Raw genomic sequence first — 22,159 nt, forward strand, 5'->3', positions numbered from 1 at the left:
GTTTCTTCTGTCCCAAAAGTGGGAAAGTAACGTTAGAGTAGTTGTGTACATGACTGTGACTGAACAACTCAATGAAGGGTTACAAGCCGCACTCGAAAAAATACCCAGACAAGACACAAAAAGGTGAAATTAATGCTTATACTGGAAGTAGCTAAATTAAACAGTAAAGTCAGCCATTTTTGACTTTTATTAGAGAAAAGTCTGAAGGCAGACTTTGGTAAAACGTATCTTGAGTAAACATCCTCAACTGCAATGAAGAGCACGATAATACTGGGAACCAATGCCATAACCCAAATCAGTACGTTAAGCATTAGCTAGTACCACAAAGGGGCGAGCCAATTTAATAACCAGGCTAGTTAATCAGCTGATGTCTTTGGAGCAGTAATAAGGCTATAGTTTGTCATCACTCAGGTTTACAGTGTTTTTATTTGCATGTAATTGACTACATTTATGAATGAGGTTTTTTTTTTTTTTTTTGGTTATTTAGTTTTATTGAATTAATGTGAAGAGATTCAAAAAATGTTAAATATGTGTTGTAGTATATTTACCTTCCTTATTCCCAATATTACTCATTATAATTTAGAATTTAAATTCAAAATGGGTGGTGCAAAGGCTGTCTTAAGGTCGATTTACAATAGGGTCAATACAGTAATGTAAACAGCTGAAGAAGGAATTTAATTTTGAAGTAACCTCATGACAATTACTGTATGAATCCTGCTGCTGGGTTAGGTTGAATGACATTTAAGCATTGGCAGATGTTTCTCAGCACTTTGACATGTGAGTTTTAAAAACAACATGAGCTAACAGAGATCTAAAAAAGGGGGCCAAATCATCTGTGGCCAAATTGCAGGTGCATCTGTCAAAACAACTGTAAAATGAGGGGTTTTTTTGCCACCACAGGACACACTCCAAAAATGAAGGGGAAAAAGAAACTAAAACTGACAACTGCTGTGAAAAGGAGCCACGGTGGTTACCAGTTGAATCTAACTAGCAGCAATAAGACACTCTTTTTAAATTGTTAGGGCTGCAACTGATTCTTTTCAAAAATCTTTTTTTCATTTATAAGTTTGGTCTGTAATATGTCAGAAAATAGGGAAAATTGCCCATCACAATTTCCCAGAAACCAAGTTGACAGCTTGTTTTGTCTGACTAGAACAGGCCAAAACCAAAAGATAGTTAGTTCACTGTCATAGAAGACTATGAACATTTTTTTACGTTTTTGCTTTAAACGAGGACTTAAATGATTAATCGATCAATAAAAATGTTGCTGCTTAGTTTTCTGGGAATCAACTAATTGTAATTGAAATAAGTAAAAAAAAATGTGTTTGTTATTTTGTCTATCCCGGGTAGTTCTGTTCAATTTACATAAATTACATGAATGTTATCCTTACAAATCCTAGTACGTGCCCCTCATGCATTGCTCTGTATCTTAAACTTGCTCCCAGTTGCCCTTGTCACTTCTGTACACTCATAAATACACTTCATCATGTCCCATCATGGCCTTGTTTTATGACAGAAGGGACAAGCAGTAAAACCCCTCGTACCCCTTTAATGCCTGACAGTATCACAACACTTACTCACCCGGGAGAAGCAAACAGGCCCCTCATGCCACGAGCAAACAGGTTACGTGACATTCACAAAAATCCTTTGTGAGTTCATTTGGAGGATAATTTTCAGTGCACAGGCCACAAGAGAAGGAGCATGCTAGCCGGGAAAGAGGTAATGGCTGTCTAGGGAATTTTTGTGTGTTCCTGCAGGTCACAGGATGGGGAGTGCTATATAGTACATAACCAGAAAGACTACTGCAGCATGATTTAGTTCACCTGTTACTTAATTATTAGTGTAGCCTCAGCAGTCTGAAACCTCTTAAGTCAGTTCAGCTGTAGTTTTGTTTACAGTCAGTCTGAAAATGAGCTGAGATGTTGCAGCATGTTAACCTTGAAAAACTGTATTAGATGGTGGTGATTTTCCATAATGTATTGTGCTAATGGTTACCCATGTTTGTCCTCGCCATCGATCGCTTTCTTGTTTTGACAGTAATCCTTCCTCTGAACGCCGAGTTTCTTTTTTATCTGGCGCATCAGAAACTAGTTGCTGGTAGCCTATTCTGTTGCTGCTGTTGCTCCCCCTTTCAACTCTCAAACCAATCATTGCTGGTTGGTGTAAACAGGCAGAACATATATTTGACGATACAGTATATCACTTTACATCATGCTTACAAATAGAGCTGCAGTGTAAGTTGATTAATCGATTAGATAGAAAATGAAGCGGTATCTATTTTAATAATTGATTATTTGTTTTAGTCATTTTTCAACAAAAAAAAAAAACGTCAAACATTTTCTGGATCCAGCATCTCAAATGTGAGGAATTGATGCTTTTCTTTGGTCGAATAAAGCAAGACATTTGAATGCATCTCCTTGGGCTTTGGGAAGGAAACACAACAGGCATTTTTTACTATTTTCTGACATTATATTGATCAAATGATTATTCAATAAACTGAGAAAATAATAGATTAATTGGAAAACAAAATAATCGATAGTTGCTGCCCTATTTGATGAATATGACTATATTTTTGGCCCATGTGTCCCACTGTTTGCATTGTATTCTAAAAGTGTATCTGTAGTAGTAGATGAGACTTGTTGTAGTGGCATACAAAGGTCATTTTTGGTGGGTCAGCGATACAAATTTTGTTGCTGCAAGGTTGTGACAACCATAATGACACTGTAATTATGCTCTCACACACCTCTCGATGAATGATAAAAATGCGGCGATAAAGGTAAAATAGTTCTGTCTCCGAGCCAGATGGCATGCGGTGATGATGTCTGGCTTGCAGTCAAGGTGGACAGCAGACGAGCCAGTATTCTGACAAGCCAATAGATTCCATACTCGCCATTGCCCCCATCCATCCCACCTCTATGGCCAATCATCAAAGATAATCTTTTGAATTAAGAGAAAAAATCCGGGGTGAACACTTTGATGAGATAAGTACCCTTTGTCAGTGCAGGCAATGGTATTTTAATTAAATATATGAACACATGGTCCTGCCCCAGATGCTCAAGTCTAAACAAAGATAGCATCATCTAATCAAAGCCAGGCCCAGAGAGTTTCAAGGGCAGAATTATTTTCTATTAGGGCCCCCTCTCCTCGGGGATTGAGCCAATTTTCTTTATTATGATAGAATCAGCATATTGTAGATTGACTCTGGCGATAGTGTCACGGCAGGGTAGGTGCGCCGGTTCCAGATGCACCACCAGCATCTTAAAACCTTCAAACATACAGGCTATGTCTTTCTTCTTCACATGTCCAAACCGCAGATATTTTCCTGTTTGATTTCTGTTTGGGCTGAAAGAAGAAAGTGTACAGTGTACACTGTGTGTGGTTCTAATGATCGCACTGATCCATTAATCTCTTGACCTTGCTTGATTATAATCAGTGTTCCTTCAAAATATGCAATTGAGAACCAAGATAAGGCTTTCAACCTGCTAATCACAGACATGGAAACATGAAATGCATGGAGTGTAAAACCAAAAATAAGCTGTATATGCAGCCCCCGCTAAGATAATAAAAATATATTCCTCTGGATTCTCTGTGGATACTGTTGATTGGACACTGCTGTTATCCAGCAATTTAATGAGATCTCCTAAAGGGATGCTTTCACTAATGTGTACACATCTGCTTTCATCACAGGGGCTTTATATGGCTGGATGCTAATACCAACACTGGGTTATATCATGGATGCTGACATGTAGCGGCACAGTTAGATATAAATGAAGTTGTAAAGTGCCATGTTTTCTAATTGGGTTGCTGAGCAGCCTGGTTGAGTCTGGATTTTTTGGCAAAGCAGAGATGCCCTTTGGAAACTAGAGGCTCAAGTTGCAAGAAATCTCCTGAAACAGAAACTTTGATTTTATAGCTGTCAAACCAGTTGACATTTGAATTTATGTAGGATTATTAGTTTTTTTTATACGAATGGTATCACATTCTCATATTCAGGGCATAATTGTATTGAACTCAAATTGCATTTTATGAAGTTTTCACTGCTACCACAAGAAGAGGCATTTTAGTCTAAATCTGCAACTGCATGCTACACATTAGAAGACTTCTTCTGAGAGGCTGAGGATTTGTGCAATGATTAAATAGTTTGATTTCAGGCTTTGAACACCGCATTCAAATTGCCTGGCTCTCCTTGTACATTCCTAATTGGCTTAATTTCAATCAATGGCTCTCTGAACAACATGGTGAGTCAAAGGTTGCAAATTCTAGGCAGGTGTATTTAGTGGGAATGTATTTGAGTGTACAAATATGAAGATTAATTATATAAAGTGAGAAAATACAAGCAAGAAAAGTACATTTTGTCATTGAAGTTTGCAAGTCTTTATAGTGGTCCCATATGGGCTTTTAGTCTAAATCTGCAATTGTTCTGATCTGTTATTATGATGGCAGATTTTGTGATCAAATGTAGATTTGGTATTCTCCTTTTCTTTCTCTTTAAAATCTAATGAATACATTAGTTGAGGTCCATTACTTATCAAAATGTCCTTCAGACCACAAAGAAACAGTTCAGACCTGGGGTTCATACTATTTTTACTGTGGGAAGAGACAGCAAGTACATAATGGACTCATGGTCGGTATTAGTTAACATTCAAATGTTACATTAGCACAAGCCTGTCATCTTCTCACTTTCCTTATTTTTTTGAAGGGCTCATGTGCACATAGAAAGAATTCAAATTTACACCCCTAACAGTATTTTGTTTATCTTCCCGAAATAGGCTGTGAAGGTGCTAGAGCCACTTTAAAATAAAAAAAATAATATAGTTTTTTCTATATTTTCTAGCTAACACTGTGATGATGTCAGGGTCAGTAATGAATATTTAGCTCTGAATTTGACTGAAATGCTGACAGGCCATGCAGCCAACAGAACTGAGCTGATCCCTGGCAGATTCAGGTATATATATTCCAGTGCAGATAGAGGGTTTTTTGTAATCTTAAGCCCCCTTTGTGTCACATTTACCATTATTTCCTGCTTGCTGATATATGTTTTTAGCCATGCCACTGACACAATAGATTTAGCCTGAAAGATTCAGACCTACTTGGCCACTGTAGCAGCTGTTTAAGTTCCAGAGAAATTAGCATTAGCTGGGTTGTGAGTTTTCTGAGAGAGATAACAGAGATCTGTGTGCATACTTTAGGTTCTAGGTGTGTTCAGCATTGGCAATGCGCCCAATATACTGTATGTTGATTAACTAACATTGGTTTGCATGTTGAATCAAAATCAAAAACCGTATTTAAAGTTGCACAGAGGATTAAGAAAAAAATGGACACAATAGCGATGCAAAGGGGAATCTCATGAGAATGAATTATACTGTGCACAGTGAGCCTAGTAATAGACTCTTCTTAAAGTTGAATATAATTACATGTAGATGTACTTGTTTTTATTCATTATAAGTTATACGATTTGAGTGGCTTTGGTTTTTTTGGTTACACTGACAAAGCAACTTAACTGAATTAGCATTAATGTACATTATTCTCCTATTGTCCTATTAAGCTTGAATGTTACAGTAACACATTACCTCCCTACACATCTCTACAGGAAATAGAAGTTTAAACAATGCAACAGTACATAATTACGTCCTTGGCCTTTGTCTTTCCATATTTGAGAAAAATCAGAAGGATGTAATAAAATCATAGTTAAGTTTTATTCCAAAGCCTTTGGTGAAACTTTTGCAAGGCAAGATTACAGTATACTGTAGTAGTCAGTCAACAAAATATTCTGCTACAAAGGGACACACTTCTTCAGCCTTATTTGTAATCACATCACAGTGTCTGGAGCTGATACGAAGAGGAGAGGCTTTGACCATTCCGTACAACTGGTATCTGTTTAGTGACAAAACTAGTCGGTGCACATGTGAAGCAAACACATTTATAATGCAGTGAATCCAAATCAAGAGAGCACACAGATGAGATGATGATGCTTGCGGTGCTATTCATTTTTACACTGCTGTATTGTCATTTAATGCACAGTAAAGGGTCTTTCAGTGGCTATGCGATGAGGGATTGGTGTTTAGATAGAACCATGAGTTTAGTGGTGCATCGATTGTGGCATCCACTGAATAACTGATTCAGTACTTCGACAATTTAGGAACAAAACTTTGATTGAGATAAAGTTGTCATGCATATACTGTAATATGGCCTATTTGATGCTTAATGTTTTATTTATGTAAGCAATGTGCTAATTAATTAATTTATTCTTACCCTTGCCTCATGTTTTTGGCAGGCCTGCCTGTGTGAATGTAATCATTCCCCATGATTGCCATGTAATGGTATGTATTAAACAGTTTAACTACAAATCACATATCCCTTATGTTATTGCTGACCATTCTCCATGGCATATCATAGTGGCATAAATGATTAAATGTCTGTTTCTTACCTTCAGGGCTGCCATTGATTTCCACTCATTTCTGTAACCCATTAAAATCAACTTGAGACTTAAAATTTGCTTGAGTTTAGCAATCCATCACAGTTGTGAACATCATGCCTGTTTTTATTGTTCTTTAAATTGTGTTATTGTTTAGCAGTAATGCAGTGCTGCTTTTTTCCTTCAAATTAATCTGCACTGAACTGCAATACTCTGTAACAGCAATGTAACTTTAACTAAAACAAGAGCGGGCATGATGTTCAGTGCGATCGATCGAACCCAAGCAAGTGTCAGGTCTGCAAATTGATTTTCATTAAATGAATGGAAATCAATTGTTGCTCGTAATACAGCTGATACCGTATTATAGGTAAGAATGAATTTAAATTGTTTAGGATGTGTAAATCTGGATTAAATGGCATTTTAGTTTGGAATAATCAAAGAAAAGATTTCCCAACAATGTGACTCATACAATACAAACAAATACCTGTGCAGATGCTACTCATCACAGGTCTTAAGCATATATATCAAGCCGTGAGTCATATCCATCCATCCTCTTAAAATAAATGCATTTATAGATGCTCAGTGGCAAAACCAAATGGGAGTAAGTCCGATAAAGACATTTTTTACAAGACAAAGGGCAGCAAACACAATCAGTTTATCTAAAATCTGTGGGACTTTGCTTTTGTATCAAAATGTCATGGGACTGGGAGTCAATAACTCACAATTAATGACTGAGGGAGAAGTTGTGGTTTTCGTTAATGAAGCAAGAAAACAGTTTATCTGGCTAGATTGACCTTAGGCAATTACTTTAAGCGCATTCCTCAATCAATAAAACACTAGTTCTGTTTTTGTGTGTGTGTGCGTGCATGTGATGCACAGCTATGTGTTTTCCAGCTCCTTTGGTTGATATAACTCAACAGATTAATTACTACAGATACTTTGTTAGATGTGTTGCTTTTGTGCTGTATTTGACCTCCATGTTTTTGCATCTCTACAATACTGTTGAAGTACAGTATTTCATTTGATATGGTTGCTCTTTAGTTGTCAGCGCATGCATACCTCTGCCATCACCTTAGTGGATAAGAAGTGGTGCAGTGGGACTGACTTTTAGGATGAGGTTCCTAGCCTTTAGTTATTTAATATGTTTTGTGTAAGTGTTCTGTGTAACCACTCTGTCAGCTCTGAGCAGCAGCTGTCATAACTAAATGCCTACTGCCTGTAAGACAATACAGATAAAAGTGACCCCCTGCAAATACGCTTTGTTCTGCAGTGGCTCAAGGGTAAAATAAGAAATCACATTGCAGATGAATATCTGCACAATGGCTCTTTCTTTTGTGTGCCTGGATGACCTTGTAAGATCTAAATTCCAGATACAGTATGGAGAGGATGCTCCAAATTAAAGCTTTGCACAGGAAATTGAACTGTCAGACAGATGGAGAGGACGAAAAAGGCACTTTGTAATATAGTTGATTTTTATGCTGAGGGTCTGCTTGTGCAAATGTCAGACTTAATGGCAGTTATTTTGTATGAAATACTGTATTCGAAAGGGAGGCGATCCATTTTTGTACCTAGCGAGCTGTTATCAAGGTGATTCATTATTGGTAATTGCAGTTGTATACTCTTTATATATAAGATATAGGCCTACAGAAACAAAGATAAGTCATAAACATAGATAAGTCAACAGTACACTGATTTGAATTTTGATAAATGATCAGTTGTTTGGCAAAAACATGAATATTGAATGTCCAACAACAATAGTTTTGCCTGGATCTTGCCATCTTGGCAAAGCTAATTCCGTGACTTAAAATGAATGTGGGCCAGGGGTGTCTTCGATCTCGGCCTTCATTTTGATCTCAACTACACACCTGTAAAGTTTCATGACTGCATCTTGCACGATTGTGGCGCTTTCGCGTTGACAAAATCAGTCCACAGACAGACATATAAACACAGCAAAGTGCTTAAAACCGCTTCTGTGGTAGTTCTCGCTACAGTAGGTGTCTCCAGGACAGATAGTGCTCCTTCAACACATGATCCATGATCCTATTGCCCTTCCCATGTTACTGCGACATCCGTGCAACTGCCATGACCTCTTGAGATATGAGTTTCAGTCAAAATCCCCTTTCTTCCATCTAACTTAAAGTAATGACCCCAAAGCTTAGCAAGACCTATTTCAATTCAGAACTGCAGCTATTCATTTATATCTGATATCATGGACAGTTGTGGTATTCTCTTCCTCCAGCGAGGCTAACCAAGATAAGTCTCTCAAGCCTTTGACGGTACACCATATCTTGTAGATCATACATGAGTGAACCAAATGGCCTTGTCTTGGGAGCAATTTAAGGCAACAAATGACCTACTGGATGGAAAGTCTGCTTCAGCCTTTCCAGGCATTATCATATCTTAGAGGAAAATACAGCTGGATGTCATACATACAGTAGGTTTGCTCCAAAATAAAATATCCATAGTTTTAGGTAGATACCTTATTGTCCTTCAGCGAAAGACTCATCCCCCCAAAATGCACCACAGAGCGCCACAGGAAGTCATTCCTGCATGTGGCCATCAAACTCTTTAACTCCTCCCTCTAAATGTTAGTCTATATGACCGTAAGTCACTAAACTGGACATTAGATCATTAACATCACTGCAATACTTGAAATAATTGTGCAATATTCTCTGTTTAATACTATACTCTGTTTCAGTTTACAATTCCCTATTTATTGACATTTATTCATACTTCTATTACTGCTGTGCAATATCCACCGTCTAATAATCTGGTTCACTAATCTGCTACACTTAACTTGACAGTACTCATTGTTGCACTATTACTTAGTACTTATATTATTACATTGTATTATACCGTACCATGCTTATCAACCTGTAAATCCCCTTTTGTACTTTACACTTATTTATTATCTTACCTGTATTATAGTGTATTATATTTTGATTTGTCCTATGTGCACTGACGTGATAGTGAGCAGCTGTAACGAAAGAGTTTCTGATTCTGATATACAATTCTAATTGCTATTGGCTGATTTTTAGACTTTTTTGTAATATACTGAGGGATTAAACTATATACTAATTGCATGTTAAACTGAGGGTGTGCAAATTCTTCTTTACTGACAGAGTTCATGAACCTTTTTAAGTCAAAAATGGATATAGGAAAGGCAAGTTTATATATAGAATAACTAAATAAAATTCTTTATCTTCCTGTCAGGCAGGTCATGTCCTCCATCCTCTTGGGAACAAATTGAATATAAAACTCAGAACCTTCATAAATGACCTATACATTTCATGCAGTAGCAATTCTGGCAGTGTTTTTTATGTGAGTGATAAGTGAAATTAGTATCTAACTAAATCTGCAATAAGCTCCTGTATTAGGATAAAGCTCCCATAGGACAAATGATGTACCTGCATTAAATTAAGTGAGCCTTCTGACGCCATCATATCACCCAGAGCATCTGCGTCTGTGTTTCCATAATTATGCATGTCCCACTAAGAGAGCTTTGAAGGCAATCTATGCCATTGCTTATTTAGTATTCCTGCACAAATAGTGTCAATTAAGTATTGTTCCCAACAGGCCTCCTAGACGGTAAGTGGATTGATTACATTGTACATCTGAATGCATTTTTTGATAGTTTGTTTGATGTACTGGCAATGGAATTATAGGGTGATTTAGTTCTTTGACATCTCTGCTGTCAGATGGATGCTTTCTAGAGGTTGGGAAGAAAAAAATGCATTGTTTGTTTATTTTCTTTTTAATAGTGTCTTCTTATAGTACCAGCACCTTGACATTTGGAGAAGATCAGATGTGGCAGTTCCTTAATATACAGCCATAAACAATGATGCCTTTACAGTATATTGTGCAGTACCATATTGCACGATGATTCCAACAACAATATCTTTGTGCTCTATGTTTAAGTTTGTGGAAGCTGCAGTGATGCTGAAAATTAAATAACTCGGAGAAACTTGCTTTCAGTTGCCTTCTTTGGAAAAATGCTAATGTTTTCACTGCTGCCAGTTTTCTTTCACTGATTTCTGTGTAGTCAGACAGGTCTACAGCTAGATCTAAGCAATGTTAAAACAACAGACAAATGATTGGTGTTTTGTTTTTACTTAACCAAATGAAACACAAGAATTGAGTCAGTTGACATTTTCAGTTTTACCCTTTTTCTTGTGGAAGTTTCAACTGAAGGTGTCCGTTATCCAATATCGCATAATAAATAATTCATTGCTGTGGTGTTCTGGGTAATTTGTCTGTGAGTTCAGGGTGGCACCATGCAGACATTAAAAGGCAAGCATCCAGCTATAATAAGTACAACTTCATTGGATTCTAATTTGTCATTCCTCCACCAAATGTGACCATTAAAGCAAATGGATAGCTATTTAATTGTCTTGCTGTGGCTATACTTCAGCCCTTTCAGTGACAGTAGTAGTGTCTATAGCCTTGTTGAATTACCTCCTCTGCTTTATTTTGATTTGAGATGCACATTAAATTCCTCACCTTTTTTTTACCTCTCTTTCTTGGTTCATATCTTTCCCCCTCTTCCTGTTTTTCTCTCTCCAGATTATACAAAGGTATGAATCATGTGTGAGGATAAATAGCCTTCTTCAGGGACACTTGTCTTTGGCCAGTTCAAAGGATTTAAGGTGAGCTGAGCCATGTTCATATACTGAAGCACATTTTTCTTAAGTGTAATGATAGTCAGTGGGCTGATCACCAGAGAGAATAGGGACAGTTCACCTTATTTTATAGGCAGCACTCCACATAGTTTATAGCTGTGTCTATGGGTGTCAAGTGATCTTTACCATTAGCATATTTTGTTTTATCTTTCGATATTTAACTATTTGTGCATTTTAATGCTGTTTTTAATATTTTGTTTTATCTGTATAGTTTTTTAGTATTTTGTTTTATCTGTATGGTACTGTATTTTGTGAAGCACCTTGTAACTCTGGTTTGTAAAGGCGCTGTATAAATACATAAAGCTTATTATTATTATTTTCTATTTATTTAGTCATATAGCTAATGCTTCATTTATATGCAATGTCACATCTCCATGATGTCTGCTAGGAACAATGAATGCAATCATAAGCCAGAATGAAATTAATTATTTAAAACTCCATATTCTTTATTAGCTTAAAAATTCTGGTTCAGACCCTGGCACTCTCCAACACATGAAGCCAATGAACAGTTCATCAAACTGACCGATCCAGAAAAGGAAACGGCGTTTAGCAGCGTGATTAATGGGGTCAATATGCTGCTAACGGGGGGACACTAAAACATGTCATTTTAATCATGGCATTGCTTGTGGGAGATATGGGAGCAAATGGTTTCATTACTATTTTCAAGCATCTTGCTGCACTGCGTAAAAAAAAAGGAAAATCCTCAAGCCCTGCAGCTCTCCCTATCTAAGGATGCTGGGGACAAAGACTGTTGAGCTGTGAGCTCAAAAGGTAGAATGTCTGTCATTTCACATGGCTGTTCCCCTAGAGAGAAGAGGCATAATGGCAGAGAGTGTACAGTGTTTTACTCTGGAAACAGCATGCCATCAGTGTCAGAGCTTTTGAACTTTGCATTTTTTATGGGCTGTCATGTTTTGTCAGTGAGTCTAGGGATTTAGCTTTGGTTATGTGTCTTTTGTGTGTGTTGACATGAGTTTCTGCATAGGGCACTGATTAGGCAGGTCCATGGCTAATATAACTGCCGTGGAAAAATGTTTTTGTTCACAGGCCGCCTGGCAGAAATGGCAGCTCGTCCAAGCACCGGTGTATTTGTCGCAAGTAATTAATTTTTCTCCCATAAAAACGCCCACTGGGATGATGGAAAAAGGTGGGTTCATTAACCTTCCTCACCCAAGCTTCCTGCGGCACTTAACAATGTATTGGTTGCTGGTTCCTCCAATTGCCCGTAGCAGAAAATGTGCAGGAATAAAACACTTTTCTTCCAAGATGGCTGTTTTGCTCGGGGAATAAAAAGGATTTGCTTGGCGGCTCAGTCCCAAATTTTTAGACGCTTTTACGACACTTTCACACTCTCTACTTCTTCCCTTGCCCAAGACACATCAGAAGACATCTTGGAATCCCCCCTCCCAACACTCTTCTCTTTTTTTCCTCATCCTATCTTCCCTCGTCAGTTTCTCCCTGTTCTCTCCCCACTGTCTCGCTCACAGCCACCACTCCGCCTTCTCTCCCTAGTGCTTGGGTTGAATTTTGAATCGTTTCTCTTTTTTTCACGGTTTATTTCAAATTGACATTTCATGGAGTTTAATCTCCAGGGAGGAACAATGGGTACATTCCATCACACAGAGTGATATGAAAAGCCCCAGACCTTGTGAATGGGAAGTGTGAGACAGAATAAAATAAATAAAAGAGTATCTCAGAAGTGACCCAGAATACTGATGACAGGAACCACAGTTGTGAGCAACTTTGCATTTCAACTTGAACACGTTCTCCTCTTTCTATGCCTCTCTCTTCTCTCCCTTCATCCTCTTTATTGCCAGTCAAGGCACTTGCAACCTGCTTACTCAAATGTGCTCAGTTATTCACAGATATTATCCACAGACTGAATGACGCTTGTTAAAAGGAAAGGGAGGAGCATCTGCATGTGTGTGTTCCCTCCCATAGGGCAGGCATAGATCATTGCTTGAGGAGCGTCTTGACAGCTCAACTTTCTCTGATGAGAAGGAAATTGACTTGTTTATACACTAGGAGCAAATGGGTTGATGGGTTGCAACCAGTCTGGCTGCCTGCAGACACTCTAAGAGGCTCTGATTGTATCCTTGTAATTGTCTTATCCAGCTGCAAGCCAGTGGTGAAGCCAGTGATTCATTTCAGTATATTCCATCTATCTTTTAATACTTGCTTCGATAATGATGTGAGAGAATATACTGTAGCTTGCTAACCAGCTCCAACTACGTAGAAGTGCTCTAGGGAAACAATAAATTGTGGATGCTTCTAGACCACAGATCAGTTCAGCCATGTTTGACTTTTCTCTGCCGACAAGATCGTTGTGTATGGATTTGTAAGGCATGAGCAATTAGCTCCACAAAGAAGAAATGCATATTTCACCCATTATGTGTAAGCCCAAGACAGCATCAGAGAGATTATTGGGTGTAATATAATATTTTTTCTCGCCGAGGGACAGACTAGTCGACCAGACAGCTAGTGTCATCTATAAATGCAATGGTTTTTTGAGTAGATTGTGGCACATTCATTGATAATGTTTTCATTCCTTCATAACTCAATGATTTGTTCCATGCTCATTTTATTGATGTTCTTGGTATTGACGGTATTGCCATTGAATTGCTTTGTGATGAATGCTTGCTAAATGATCTCCACTTGTATATGAGATGAGGAAAATTCTGAAACCCAGTGGTGGAAGAAGTATTCAGATCTTTAACTTAAATAAAAGTAGCAATACTACAGTTTACAAATACTCCATTAAGTAAAGTAAGTAAAAGCCCTGCATTCAAAATCATACTTAAGTAAAAGTACAGAAGTATTATTGCCAAATTGTACATAAAGTATCAAAGATACTTGTTATGCAAAATATGGCCCCTGTGAGTGTTATTTATATATCATTATTATTTGATTATTATTATGGTTGCATTCATGTCTGAGCAGCAGTTAATGTTGTAGCTAGTGCAGGTGGGGCTAATTTTAACTACTTTATATATTGTTGCGTAGTTTAAGATGTAAAAAATTCCTCATATTTTGATAAAACTGATCATTTTATGTATAAAATCTTGCTGAGTAACCATAGCTGAGTATAAAATACCATGAAATGGAAATTAAAGTAAAGTATGAGTACCTCAAATTGTACCTAAATTGCACTATAGTGAATTTACTTTTAATTACTTTTTACCACTGCTAAAACCTGCCCAATTATTGATAGATTTTATACCTTTATTAGAGAGTGGCAGTCGGAAGCTGATAGGAAACGAGAGAGTAGCCCCCTCTCTCTTCTCTCATTTCCTAATGACATGCAGCAGAGGTCCCCAACCGGCCATGAACTGGGGATATTGTGACTACATGGTTAGCGCCTTAAACCTCTAGTCCAGCAAGGCTCCTCAACAGGTTTAAAGGTAAGCGTGAACAACCATCACAGCCATTAGCCTATGAGCCTGTTCTGTAAATGAGAAAAACAATGACTAGCATTATATAGCATTGATAAATAATATAGGGAACTGAAATACATGTTTACATTTTTAAGCTCGGTCTGAGTCACCCACAGTACCTCAAATACAGAATTCAGCCTCATTTAAATAATCTATCAACCATATCCATATTCCCATTTATTGCCCACAGAGCTACCTGTGGGTATAATTGTACTGTATGAGTTGCAACATGCCAATGAATTATTCTCTGTGGTTTGACCTTTTTTTGCCACATGCTGGCGGAATCCTTTCTGTGAGTCTTGTATAGTAGTGGATGGTTAACACTTAAGGCAATGCATCCTCATAAATCTGAGTATAAGAATGTTAATAGGCATGCCATTATATTTTTAATTTATGCATTTGGAAGCTGGATTTCACATATATAATTAAGTCAGTGTGGGGCATAGCTGTTGTAATAGATTGCTTGGCCACCTCTGAAGCTGCAGTTCTTGCAGTAATGTAACTGGCAGCTTTAAAGCTTCATGCTTAATTCGTTCTTGATTTGTTTCATCTGTTGAAATGACAGAGAAGCTCTGCATAAATGCATAAGGGTGAGAAGCAACATCATACTTCTGGTGCCATAGTCAGTAGATGACTTATTTAAATCCACTATCTCACTATTTAATTTTATTTGAATAAGTTTGTTTAAATTTATTGATTGTTGCAAACAGTGCTCTATGAATATCTTATGATGGTGTTGCCAGGGTGCATCTCTACATCCCTCTGCAGAAGCCTTTATAACAATGCTGTACCTGGTGGCTCAATAACTGAAGCAGATGAGTTGATCTTGGCTCTTGGACTTGGAAGACATATTTGACGGTGTTGTATCAAGTCTCAGTGTGCTCCCTGCAGCTCAGGCTTGGCTCCGCTAACAGTCATTCGTCTTCACCGTCATCGCTCACATCATTCACAGTCATCCCACAACCCCCGAACCCCAAGGGTATTGAGGGAGCCTCACAGAGAGAATCTGGAGGCTCCATGAGTGGCACCATTATCAGAGTCCAGTAATGGATTACCTCAATGGTCAGCCTGTCACGGTCAATGTTTGCCCTGACATTTCATGTAAAGTTCCCTTCCCCTGGTGATATTGCAACGGCCAGGTAGTGGTTGTTTTGCCAAATTGGTTGTCACTGTGTTGGCGGTTTAATGCCCTCCTAGCCCCCTCCTTACTCTTTCTGCCTGTCAGTCCTTATTTCTTGCCAGTTTGGCTACAAGTGCCTTGATTTTTTTTTGCACTTGTAATGCTGAAAGAACAACAGTGTAGGCAAACAGAAAATAGGTAAATGGGAAACACTTTTGGCTAAATAGTTAAGAGACTGATAATTGGTATGAAGATGGAAAGATGTTTTAGTGTATGTTAAATAGCTTTTTTCCTATTTTAATGAAAAGCCCTGCACAGTGCACACCTACACAGGTGTTTTCAGTTATTCTGGCTGATTCGACCTTTGCTCAGGTTGAATTAAGGAGAAGCTGTGCTGGGAATTACGTGAGGTCACCAAACTCAATATACCAATAAGACCGTTAAAAGTATAAGTTGTCCTGCCTTAACAGTCTTAACAGAAAGTCAGGGAGTTGTCAGTCAAGCCTGGTCTGTGCGCAAGGTCTAATCAGAGAAAACTAAGTGAAAACACCTGCGTGGGTCTTCCATGGTTGTGTAGGGCATTTACATGGCTTGAACAATACAGTGAGCATGCATCAGCTGTCTGGTTGTATGTAAAGACATTCATATATTTTGATTGTAGTCAGTTAACATGCCACTTTACATCTCTCTGTCATTGCTGTTTTAGAGATTGTACCCTTTGAGCTAACCATGTATTTACCTTTTTGGAAATTCTTCTCATGGACAGCAACATCTCCTAGAAAGCTGTTGTGCTCCTCGTGGTACAGAAAATCACCACAGGCAAAATGAGTTTGACATTGGTCCATGGTACAGGCAATGGAGGGTGACATATCCAATATCGAGAGAGTGGCAGGGCTAAATATTTTTGTCAGGCCAGCGGCTTTACTGTGAAAAGATGTGGATGAAGGGTTCATTTGGGTCTGGATTTGAACAGAAGCATTCTGGAAACTCAAGCTCCAGGTAAATGCTTCTGTTTGGTCTACCCTTGTTGTAGGCAATCACAGGGCACAGCAGGACAAATGTGCAGGCTTTTTATTTTCTAAAGTTACGCTAAACAGATGAAGAGGCAAGAACAATGTCAATTGCTTAAGATTAGTCAATTCGGTTATATTGAGCGAGCATATAAAAGTGTATGTGTGTATGTATGTATGTTACTACTGTCAAAATCCATTATGGATTCCAAAAAAGTATGTCAAGTTAAGTTAAGAGTTAAAGTTAAATTACAATTAATATGGATTTGAATATATTCCATTTCCCTAAATGAAGGGAAAAATTATCAGCAACTTAAAGGTGCCCAAAATGTATCAAAATGTATGTTTACATTTAATGTTTATCAGTAAAAGGCATTGTTTGGATCCTTGAGCTCTAACAAATTAGTTGAATGTGTTTCCTTCCCTGTAAAAACATTTGCAAAGCCAATATTTGAAATCAGGCATTATTTACATCATGTTTGCTTGCTAGCAGTCTTCTTCTTCACTTCCTTTGTTGGCGCATTGCTATGTTTGTTGGCACGTTACCACCACGAACTGTCGATCAGCGGAATAATATGAAACAGTTGGCAGGTTGTGAATCACGCCAAGGTGCGTGCACGTGCATTATACAAACAAAACAGCGACCCACTTGTAAAAACATTGCTCCGTAGCACTTCTACTGGTCAAAAACGCCACAGAATACCTTTGCATAATGACTCATACCAAGTTGTAACTATTTTTGTAAGCCAACCAGTAGACAAAGATGACCATATTGCTAAGTTGTTTTTTTCCAAAAACTGAGAGTAGACGAGACAGATTCCAGGCATCATAGATAAAGTGTTGTCCATATCCTGTGGAAGATGGGACAGCATCATTACTCATTGTTTGAAACCATTGTGTATACCAAGGCCATACTGCCAAAGCAGATATATTATCAGTCAGGGATTCCTAAAGATACACAGGCTGGGAATCACTGGTGTAAGATTTCCAGCTCTCTACTGTGCATTTATGGACATCATATGACTGGCATTCTGTTTTTTTTCCCCTTCTTCTTTTGAATAACCTCTTCATTGAGAATAAAAATGTGCAGTTCAGCCTGTGTGTTCGTATACAACTCTATGTCTTGGTCAGCATCTGTCCATAACTGCTGTTTTAGTTCAACCACAGCTTGTAACGTGGTGGTTTTAGCCAGCTCACGCTGCCTGCTCTTACACTGAGCTGCAAGTCAACTTCCTGCTGGGATAACAGCCTGGGGAGTGTGTCACAGTGGAGGAAATAACCTCGGCAAATCGATGGACTGTTTTTTTGAAATGCCAATCAGACTTTGAACAGAGAACAATTTGGATCAGCCGGAGCCGTCTGCACTCGAATGTGTGAATCCAAGGTCAAACCTTTTAGAAATCCATTGTCACCCAGAGCCTTAGAGTTTGAAATACTAGATAAAAATATGTCAAGAAAGAAACCTTGTAAAAGTGTCTTAATGGAAGATAAAAATATATTGTGTTGACCTTTTGCTTTATACTTATATAGTAATTAAGGTAGTTTAGCAACCTGTCACAGATTCTTTTATAGCTTAGCATTAGTCAATACATGAAATGAGTGATGCTGTTCTGTAACAACTGTTTAAATCTGATCTTATGAAAGTCTTACAGTGTGAATACTGAAACTTTATTTTCCCAAAGTGAATTATTAAAAAGCTCCTCTTCTAGATGTTGTAATGCTTTATCTCTTCTTTTACTGGTGCGGTGTAGAGCTGTGGTGCATTGCAGATATACCATATATTTACATGACAGGGAATGACTTATCTTTAAGTCACTAGTACACTGCTAGGAAAGTACTGTACTGTGAAGTGTAGGGAAAATGCCATGCATGCAGATGCTGCTCCAACCGGTGTGTTCCAGTGTTGGTCTTTATCAAGAGACTGATGCAGCTCGTGCAAATGTCCTCCAGCCAGTTTATCCACCTTTTATCGACTCTTTTCCCTCATGCGGTGAGGTGAATCAGAGCAACCTCTTGTTCTCAAATACAGCATGAAAAGATACAAGTCAATTTCCTGTATTCCCAGCTAGAGCTCAAGGCTGTAACATCACACTGAGATCAATTTATAACATCTGTGTTTGTGTTACCCTGGCCGTATTGTGTAAAGAATAGGTTGGGCAAAATAGCGGATGTGTGGCATTTTGTGATGAGTTGACAGCTTATTTGCAGTTGAGCTCTCTTGCACTGCATCTTGAGTCCTTTTTTACACATGGACCCTAAACAAATCTTGGTTCACAAATCTAAGTAAGACAGCAGTTTTTGGCATTCATACGTAGGATTCCTGTATGGAAAAATTCCATGTCTCTTCACACATGAAATAACATGCTTAGGATCGATTAGGCTATTTTCTACTCACCACAACAGCAGCACTGCTAAAAAGAAAATGCAGCAAGTTGACAATTCTTTTCACAAAAAACAAAAAGCGTTCTCAGTTCCCACACAGGTTGTCTAGAAGAGGATTTTGAAATGTGAATTGTAGTTAGATGACTTGTTATCCCCATGGTTTGAATGCAGATCATAGGCACTGCTGGTGGGAAGCTTGTACCCACTTCAGTCCCCTTCAAAAATCTTCATTAATGTCTTCATTACATGACATTAATGTGATTTCAGATGACATTCAGCTGCCTAGTTGAAAGTCTGAGGATATCCAAGACAAATGGCCAAGACATCAAAATATTCAGTTTTAGTGGTCATTTCATTCCTATTTTGCTCACATGCTAGACCTGTTTTGGTGTATTTTTATCCTGTAAGTTAAAGTTGAAAACTCGCCTGACAATCAAATGACAATTTTTTTTGTTTGTAGTGAGCATGTAGGGTGTGATTTTCCAAGGGGAATAGTGGGGATTATTATCTCACATACAGATTTATGAAAGAATGAGTCTCTCGTAAACCTTACGAAAATAAGGATGATTTCTCAAACAGTCTAACGTCTAAAGGCTTGAAAATGAAATTATTTTTAAATCGCTTTGCTCTGAACCGAAATGGAATTTTTAACACCTTTGTTGTATTTCGTTGCCTGCCACATAGTGAGGTTCATAAAGGGGCAAGGAATGAAATTAATGTTGTTTTTAAAAATAAAACATTTTTCGTGCCAATCACTGAATTTCCACTTTTTATAGTCTTAATCATATAACCTTTATCAAGACTAAACTTAAAAGCTCAAGCAGCCTCCAGACAAATCAAACCACAACAACTTGAGCTGTATGGAAAGAAAACACTGGGTATTATCGTCTGATATGCTTTCTTCTTTGCTATAACTTAAAACTGGTTCAATCAGAGATTTATTTTTCTTAAGTTGTCTGTGGAATACATTTAATTTCCTTATACACAAGACATTATAATTGAATGTCATATTTTTTCATAGATTATTATACTGCGGTCTTGTGAATGTGACAAGATAACTTCTGTAATACATCAGTGTGCATAGAGAAATTAATTTTATTCATCAGAAAGTCCTGTGTATTTTTATACTTTTATAGTGTATTATCCAATGCTGTATAGAAAAAAATATATTTTCTTTTTACAAAATTGGCACACATGACGCCAACATGTAAAATTGCTATAGTATTTCTTGTTTTAAGATACAACATGACAAAGATATAATAATTTTTGTAATGATGCCCCCAAATCCCCACATTTCTGTAAACTCTTAAATGTTAAAAATCCACTAGTTAACTTTCCTATACTCGTTTTATCTGTGGCCAATTGAAAGTATACGTTTTAAACATGACTGAAGCTATATTAAAGGCTTCCACACATCATTTCTGTCAGGGCAAACAGCTAAATCAACAAAATGCATGAAATGTTTAATAATGTAGCTGTAGATGTTAACAACAGTATTTGTATTTTTCCTCTTGCCACCACCACATCTTTTCAACCCATTTTATTTTGTTTGACGGTATTTAAATAAAACATGTGACCACTGAAAGGTTAAATGATTTGCTTAATGAAGAGCACCAACTTATCTGTGCATAAAGAAGTAGGTTAACAGCTGTTTTGACTGTTGTACTTTAATTTAATTGACATAAATACATGTCCATTTGTGTCTGAGTTGGTGGAGTGCTTACTCTGGGAACATGGCCTACCATTAGCACGCTGCCATTTTCTTTGACGTGGAACCATAAACAGTGGGCATAGCAAACTACTCACCAAATTAAAACACTAATTCACTTTGAAGGCTTTACAGTATGATAAATAATGTCAATTTCAAAATTGTGTACAGTATACAAAATAGGCCCCTTAATAGATTTTGCCCTTAAAATGCATTTAGATTTAATATAATCAGAATAGCTTCTTATGAATTGTCCACTCATGAGTACTTGCTGAATAATTGGAAAACCTAAATGTAAGTGTCAATAATCAGACTATCCCCTTTTCTCCCCTCAACACAGTGTCCCATCTTCCAAGCCCAGGACTCCTATTTTTATCAGTTTTTGTAACATAATTTGATACTGAACCAAGGCACTCACACAATAGATAAAAATAAAGTGGAGAAAAAGAAAGATAGAAACTACAAATGAGTCGATTTGTGATGTGTCCCTAACACACAGAAGACTGAAATTCCATTACCTGCTTCTATTCCTCAGTGTGCACCCTTGATATTTGTAATATTAGAGAGCTTTTGGTTTTGTCTCTTAGTAAGCAACATGTCTTTCCTCCTACAATGACAGCTGACAATATGTCAAAGACTGCTTTTTACTATCCAGGTGAGGTTTATTTGAACAAAACACAGGTTGATCTCTTTGAGACACCAGGTATAAGCATCACTCAGGCCATTCTTTGTCGAGGCTGCAGATATGTGGCCATTCGGTGCAAATAATTACTTCTCCAGACTAAGACTGCCTTTGTGTGCTGATGTGATGTGGAAAACTTTTGGCAGTTTCCTCTGTTCAGACATGCTTCAATGCATGCCTAACACCATTCATACTTTTAATAAGGGTCTGGAGTGCAAAACGTCCAGTGACCTCATCATCCTTTCAAATTTATAAGATTCTTTAAAGAGGCACAAAAAGGGTCCTGCTATCTCTACAAGTCACAATGAGTTCCAAGCACATTGCAGAGAGATTAGGGACAAGATGCCTTCCTCTAATTATTTCAGTTAGCAGTAATCAATACGCAATCAGTTGTTATTTTTATTTTGCCTTGTAAAGAAATGATTTGCTAGCACTTTCACATTGTTGGCAGTGCCACTGGAGGTAGACATACAGGGGGTGGACATAACCGGAACATTCAGCACAAAATAATGCAATCCAATCCAACAGCCCTGCAATAAATGCTACCCTTGTGAAGCTAATAATGCATATAACACTTTGTCAAAGAGGTGTTGAATCACCATGTTGTGTATAAGGTGTTGATGATGAATGTAGACCCCTTCTACCTTGACAATTCAAATGAACACCCTAGGACATAATGCAGTCTCATTCAAAACTTTGAACTACAGCCTCAGAATTGCATAGATTTAA

General features: G+C 37.7%; 1 protein-coding gene across 1 annotated transcript in view; it reads left to right on the forward strand.

Annotated features, from left to right (window-relative positions):
• The first annotated feature begins 11,042 nt into the window (after positions 1-11,042).
• The window catches only part of LOC122870371 (phospholipid-transporting ATPase ABCA1-like), a 165,570-nt gene continuing 154,453 nt past the window's right edge, over positions 11,043-22,159 (forward strand). Inside the window, exon 1 of the mRNA XM_044184497.1 lies at positions 11,043-11,061. The gene's annotated coding sequence lies outside the window, so the exon portion shown is untranslated. The remainder of the gene's footprint in view (positions 11,062-22,159) is intronic.

Source organism: Siniperca chuatsi, linkage group LG22 (assembly GCF_020085105.1).
Source record: "Siniperca chuatsi isolate FFG_IHB_CAS linkage group LG22, ASM2008510v1, whole genome shotgun sequence".
Classification (NCBI taxonomy): Eukaryota; Metazoa; Chordata; class Actinopteri; order Centrarchiformes; family Sinipercidae; genus Siniperca; species Siniperca chuatsi.